Source organism: Mesoplodon densirostris, chromosome 5 (assembly GCF_025265405.1).
Source record: "Mesoplodon densirostris isolate mMesDen1 chromosome 5, mMesDen1 primary haplotype, whole genome shotgun sequence".
In the NCBI taxonomy this organism is placed as follows: Eukaryota; Metazoa; Chordata; class Mammalia; order Artiodactyla; family Ziphiidae; genus Mesoplodon; species Mesoplodon densirostris.
In genome coordinates, this window is record NC_082665.1 from 130,247,919 (window position 1) to 130,254,351 (window position 6,433).

Genomic DNA, 6,433 nt, shown 5'->3' on the forward strand with positions numbered 1-6,433 from the left:
TTAGGAATGTGAAACCAGAACTATGTTAGTATTGCTTATAAAACTTTAGTTAGGTTCAATATATACATGTATACATCTATATATAGGTATAGAGATTTGCATTTTGTCTTGTAAAATTTTATTTGAACAAATTCTTCCTGTAGGTAATGGGAAACAAAATTAATAGTTCATATGCCACTTGTAGCATTTCTGTGTTTGAAAATAGCCCAAGATTGAAACTTCTAATTCTAGAATTAAACCAGCAGCCTATTACAAGCACATTCTTTGATTGAGTCATTGGTTATAAACCTACTAAATGCGGAGAAGACAACCAGTTTAGGGAACTTCTGAGTTGGTGGGACACTGTTGATTAATGAACAATGTACTGTATGAATTAAGTGATGCTTTAACTCTGATTTTACATTTTAAAGTTAAAATATGGGCATTATGTCAGCAAACTTAAGGGCATTATGTCAGCGAGCTAAAACATTTTTTTCCTGTGCTTTTAATGTATCTCTTTACATGATCTGAGAGAGGGTTCAAGCCTTTAGAGAGAAATAGCTGAGGAAAAGGGGGGAACATCTTCTTGGGATGAAGCTTTTCCTTATGGCGATGGTTTAATTACAGATTCAGAAATTAGAAGGAAATTTCAGTGGATTAAGTGTATAGCTTTCGTAACTACATTTCAAGAAATTACCATTGTAACTTGATTAGATACGATTTATTTTATGTAAACATCATTGCAAAGCAAGGTGTAGAAGCTCAGCTAGATTTATTACTGTGCACGAGAGTAAGTACCTATCTCAGTTATTCTTTTCCAATATAAAGTTTGCTGAATGTACAAGAAGAGTTTATCACTTAGGATATAGAATTTTTTAGGGGCTGGGGGGAGGGGCTCTGTCAGGAAATTACCTAGAAACAAAGATTGTCTTGATTTGATCTGAAACATAAAACTTGAAGCTATTCTTGAACTAACATGGAAAAATAAAATGGCTATTGTTTTAAAAAAATGATAGAACTATATTGTTGACAAGATAGGAATTATGTTTATTTTCTACAAACTGTTATTGATGAACACATGGATAATATCTTCCTGTTTCTGAAAAGTAATCTGTACATGGGGGGAGGGAATAATAAATATTATTTCTAACCAGATGTGGTTTTTGGTATCTTTCTATCCTGACTTTTTGGTAAGACCATCTATAATTTAACTTACTACTTTCCCTGGAGCAGGGTCTCCTATGCATTGAACAGATCTCTGATTCAGTGGGGGGACGGGGCATGTCTGTATGCAGGGCTGTTTTAAAAAAGAAGAAGTTTGTTGAGAGATTCCAGCAAGGATCGTTACTGTTTTCCGTAATGCCAGCTGAATAGTGGTTTGCCGTATTTGATAAGGTGGTCTTTCTGGGAAGGAGATGGTGAGAGAGGAAGGGGTAGGGTACCTGATGTAGCTGAGACTCAGCCTTGGCCGTGAATGGGACAAGGAGGCTCAGCGGGACCACGACCTCCTTTTCCCTTTCCCAGCGGCTGCAGCCAGGCGGGCAAAGTTAAGGTAGTTACTTAACTCAGCACTCCCTGCGGTTCCCAAGACCAGTAATATCCACTACTTTTCTGTGAATTTTAGTCGATGTTAGGTGGGAGAAATGGGCTTCTTGATTAAACAGATGTGGCAATACTGGGCTAACCAAGGTTACCGAGAGGTCTTTGTGGCATTCCTGTTCTCTAATGAGCAAATGTGCATCATGGATCCTAAGGAAGGATTTAGTGGGATGTAGTTTTTCCCAAACTTTCTCCACCAAACAACCCCCCTCCCTTTTTTTTCTGTGCTGAGCTCTTCTGGGGGCTCCTTGGAAAGTGTGCTTTCTGGAGAAAAAGTCCCTGTTAACCCACTTTGGGTTTTCATCAGGATGTTGATATATTCTGTCGATTATTGTACAAATTTGCATTGTATTTTGCCCCTTTTTTGCACAGTGTAAGAAACATTGAGCTCTAAATAAATATGTGGTTGATGGAAAACAAAAGCGATTAAAGTCCTTCCAAATTTTGGGAATGCTACAGCTGAGTAAATGAGTAAAGACAGCCAGTTCACGGATCTGGTTTTAGTTTTTACACCCATTTCGGCCTGTTAAAATTTGTTACATTTGCTTTTCTTAACTCTTACTCTGTCTAAAAGTGTAGGAAAACTCTGTAAAAGTCAGAGTTGCTCTTCACAGTGTGAAGGTTGGTGGCTTTGGGGTGATTTTCAGACACCAGAGTAGTAGATCCACTTAGAGCAATGGTGCATCGAACGGGTGTAGGATCCATAAGGGCAGTCTCGGAGGAAGCTCAGAACCTCTCCAGAACGCTTTATGTGGGGCACATTCCCCAGAAGGTAATCATGCTCTCAAAATCAGCATTTCCCCTACATTTTAACATAAATTACTAAAGAGGGTGAGATTACCAGAAGGTAATCATGCTCTCAAAATCAGCATTTCCCCTACATTTTAACATAAATTACTAAAGAGGGTGAGATCCGTGTTTTTCAGAAAACTCAATACAAAACACCTGGGGTGAATATGGCATTCCTAAATCTTTTTTCTCCATTTTCCTACTGGTGTACATAGAATTGAGTGTGATCTTCTGAGGTCTCGAAGGTAAGCGGTTTTCTCTTCTGTCGTTTCATTTTTCTCTGAACCCTCCTTACCCTTTAACCTCAGCAGTCCCCCTCCCCCCATTACTTTGTTGCTTTGCTTGTAAATTTTCATCTATAATTTTCCCTCCTACAAGAGGCATTTCATTTCCTGAGAGATTCTGCAGTTAAACACAAGTAGGGTAGTTTCCAAAAGTGGAAAGCACCTACACTTCCATTCTCTCGATCATCTTTTTGCCCCTCCCCTGCACCTGCAATTGCTGTTCTTTTTCTAAACTGTTTTATCTGACAGGATTTTTGAGGAATAGACTGATGGTTTAGTTCTTCATTACTTATGTTTATTGAACATCTGTCTCAGGATTTTTTTTTTTTAATCCAAATGTAAAGGGAGGTTCCATGAAAATCCAGGGCGCTAATCCAGACAGCGTTGTGAAGTTGTATGCCGGTGCAGCAGGTGGCTGCCGGTCACAGCACTTGCAATGGTGGCTGCCAGCAGCTCCTAGCCTAGTTCTAGCCGTGCTGTGCCGGGGCTGGCTTTTTGGGGCTCCTGAGGCCTGGTGTGACATGTTCAGGAATTTAGGGACCTGGTTATTAGAAACACAACCATTATTAAAAGTTAAATCATATAAGCTTACAGTTGAGTTATATTTGAAAGAGAATACTCAAAGCTCGCCTCTTCCTAATTCTTTTAAGTTTATTGTTAATGCTTTATGTGTATGGTGGGTTATGTGTATGGTGAGAATACTTCATGACGCTGTGTTCCTGCACATCTCTTCCCAACTCCCTGCCAAGGGATTATTATACCGTGAAAAGCTGCACATGCTCTGAATCACGGCTTGATTTATTGTTTTGTTGATTTTCTAGACTTAAGAAAGTGATGGAGAAAATGTTAATAATACAGGTTAAAAGTCTGTTGCCATTAACCATTGCAAATGGCACAGAGAAGTGAAGAAATTCTTCAGTAGTTGAAAACTATTATCTGATTCAGCAAAGAAGTTTCTCATATCACTGATAAACAAGTCAAGTTCTAACATAGTTCTTATTGTTTGTTTTGTTGTATTAAAATACTTAAAATATCAATCAACATTCATGCCAGAACTATACTTGTTTGTCAGTTGCAACTCTGGCAAAAATAAAAGAATGCATTCTATGAGAATTAATTGTTTATATGGAATTTACAGTAAAGAGTATTGTATGGGGCTTCTCTGGTGGCACAGTGGTTGGGAGTCCGCCTGCCGATGCAGGGGACACGGGTTCGGGACACGGGTTCGTGCCCCGGTTCGGGAAGATCCCACATGCTGCGGAGTGGCTGGGCCCGTGAGCCATGGCTGCTGAGCCTGCGCGTCCGGAGCCTGTGCTCCACAACGGGAGGGGCCACAGCAGTGAGAAGCCCGTGTACCGCAAAAAAAAAAAAAAAAAAAAAAAAAAAAAGTATTGTATGGTTTATATATTGTGTGCTGCATAGCCTTTCAGTAAGAATAATACATACATACACACTCATACATATGTTTTTCCTTCCCAGGGAGCTGGTTGTGAAACATTATTAGCAGCACACCACTATTGCTTAACCCCAAGAGGTGATTCTGAAACCAGCGTTCAGAGTTTCAGTAACTCATTGAAGGTCACACAGCTACTGAGTAGAGAGTCGGATTGCAAAACCCAGATATTTGGGCCTTAGAATCCGTTCTCAGCTGTTAGGTGTAACAGAGGCACTGGGCTTGGGGTCTCCTTGGCAGAGTGGTTTTTCGTAGGTCTGCTTTGATCTCTGCAGATGTGGGTTGTTTGGGAAGGGGTAAAGGGGAAGCTCTTAGGCAAGGATTCAATACATAATAGTCTAATGTTATCCCCCCAACCCCTAAGTAAAATTTTCTCTCATCTGTAAAAAGGGTAAACTCAAGTGGCTGCAAGACTAAATGAGGTGTATTAAAAACTTTGCAGAAGGTGAAGCCTATACAGACCCTAGGTCCCTGCCATTAAATAGAAAGAGGAGAAAGCGGGAGTCGTCCCTGGGGCAGTGAGGTGCCCTGGAGGGTCCTCTCCCCGCTCAGCCTGGGTTGGGTCTCTCACAAGCCCTCTGGGCTGAAGTCACTGAGGTGTGGCTCTTGATTTAGGCCTTCTCAGCTAGAAACTGACCTGTCAGTAAAGACTGACTCAGTGATGACCTCGGCCTTCAGACACTGCTTCCTCAGGAGAAGCTGAAACAAGGGACAGAGGATGACCGAGTCCGTATCTCATCACCAGTCCCCCAGACGAGAACATACAGGGAGGATCCTTAGTGTTCTAGCTGGTGCCGGCATTGTCCAAGGTGAACTTCTACCTCCGAGGGCAGGAATCATTGGCTTAATGCTTCTGGACAGTAAAAATAACTTCCGGGGCCTCCCTGGTGGCGCAAGTGGTTGAGGGTCCGCCTGCCGATGCAGGGGATGCGGGTTCGTGCCCCGGTCTGGGAGGATCCCATGTGCCGCGGAGCGGCTGGGCCCGTGGGCCGTGGCCGCTGGGCCTGCGCATCCGGAGCCTGCGCGTCCGGAGCCTGTGCTCCGCGGCGGGGGAGGCCACAGCAGTGAGAGGCCCGCATACCGCAAAAAAAAAAAAATAAAAAAAAAAAATAACTTCCGTATCCTCAATGGTCTCTAGAGGTTCCCTTTCCCGTCGTGGGTTCAGCGCTCCTCTGCGAGGTGAGGGGATTGAACTACGCCCTCCAACATCCCTTCTGTGATGTGATGGTACGCAAACAACACAGTTAAAAGAGAAAGAAGGGCCAGAGTGGAGAAGGTGTTGGGGATTGGGGGGGGCAGAGACCCTGCAGCTGAAGGGTGACACCTCACCTGCCTTAACCCGGGGTGAACTGGCGCCCTGCCGGCCTGCCGTCTGTCCATGGGCCTCCCTCGCCCGCCATGAGTTCCGAGTCACCTCTCAAGGCTCAGGGGCAGAAGTGTGCCGGGGAGTGGGTTGGGTCAAGGAGTTTACCTTCCCCCAAGGTTCCTGCGAAGCTGGATGTGGTGGTGGTGGTGGGGGGTGCCCAGAGCAGGAGCAATGTCAGGAGCGCCCGGCAGGGGGCGGCGGGCTGACCTGTCTGCTCCAGGCGGTCCTCCAGTGCTAGGGGAACGGGGGATGCTCAAGACCAGACCATTCCTGCACAGCAGCGCTTTCCAGTTTTCGATCCTAACAGAAATGTAGGTTTTTGTAGTAAAAGTGTAAAAGAGTGCGAAGTTTTTTGTAGTTGATTCTCTTACCTCTTCCCCTAAATCCTCTTTTTTTTTTCAAGGCAAAACCAGACCAAGGTTTATTTCCTCATTTTGGAATACCATTCATTATGGCAAGGACATCTGTGGTTTTTGAATTACAATACAAAACACCTGTGTCAGTTCAGTGATGTAGCTGCTAGGAGTCTACATATGGGTTCAAGCAAATAAGCATTTCATTGTGTCATCTAGTATAGTTAATAACACATTAAAATTTACACTATATCATTGTAATTTATATTATTTGTGGCAATCATAACTATGTAGTTAAAGTTATTAGAAACTACTTTTTTTAATGTGACATTTTATTTTATTTATTTACTTACTTATTTTTAATATTTTATTTCTTTAACATCTTCATTGGAGTATAATTTCTTTACAATGGTGTGTTAGTTTGTGCTTTATAACAAAGTGAATCAGTTATACATATACATATGTTCCCATATCCCCTCCCTTTTGCGTCTCCCTCCCACCCTCCCTATCCCACCCCTCCAGGCGGTCACAAAGCACTGAGCTGATCTCCCTGTGCTATGTGGCTGCTTCCCACTAGCTATCGGTTTTACATTTGGTAGTGTATATATGT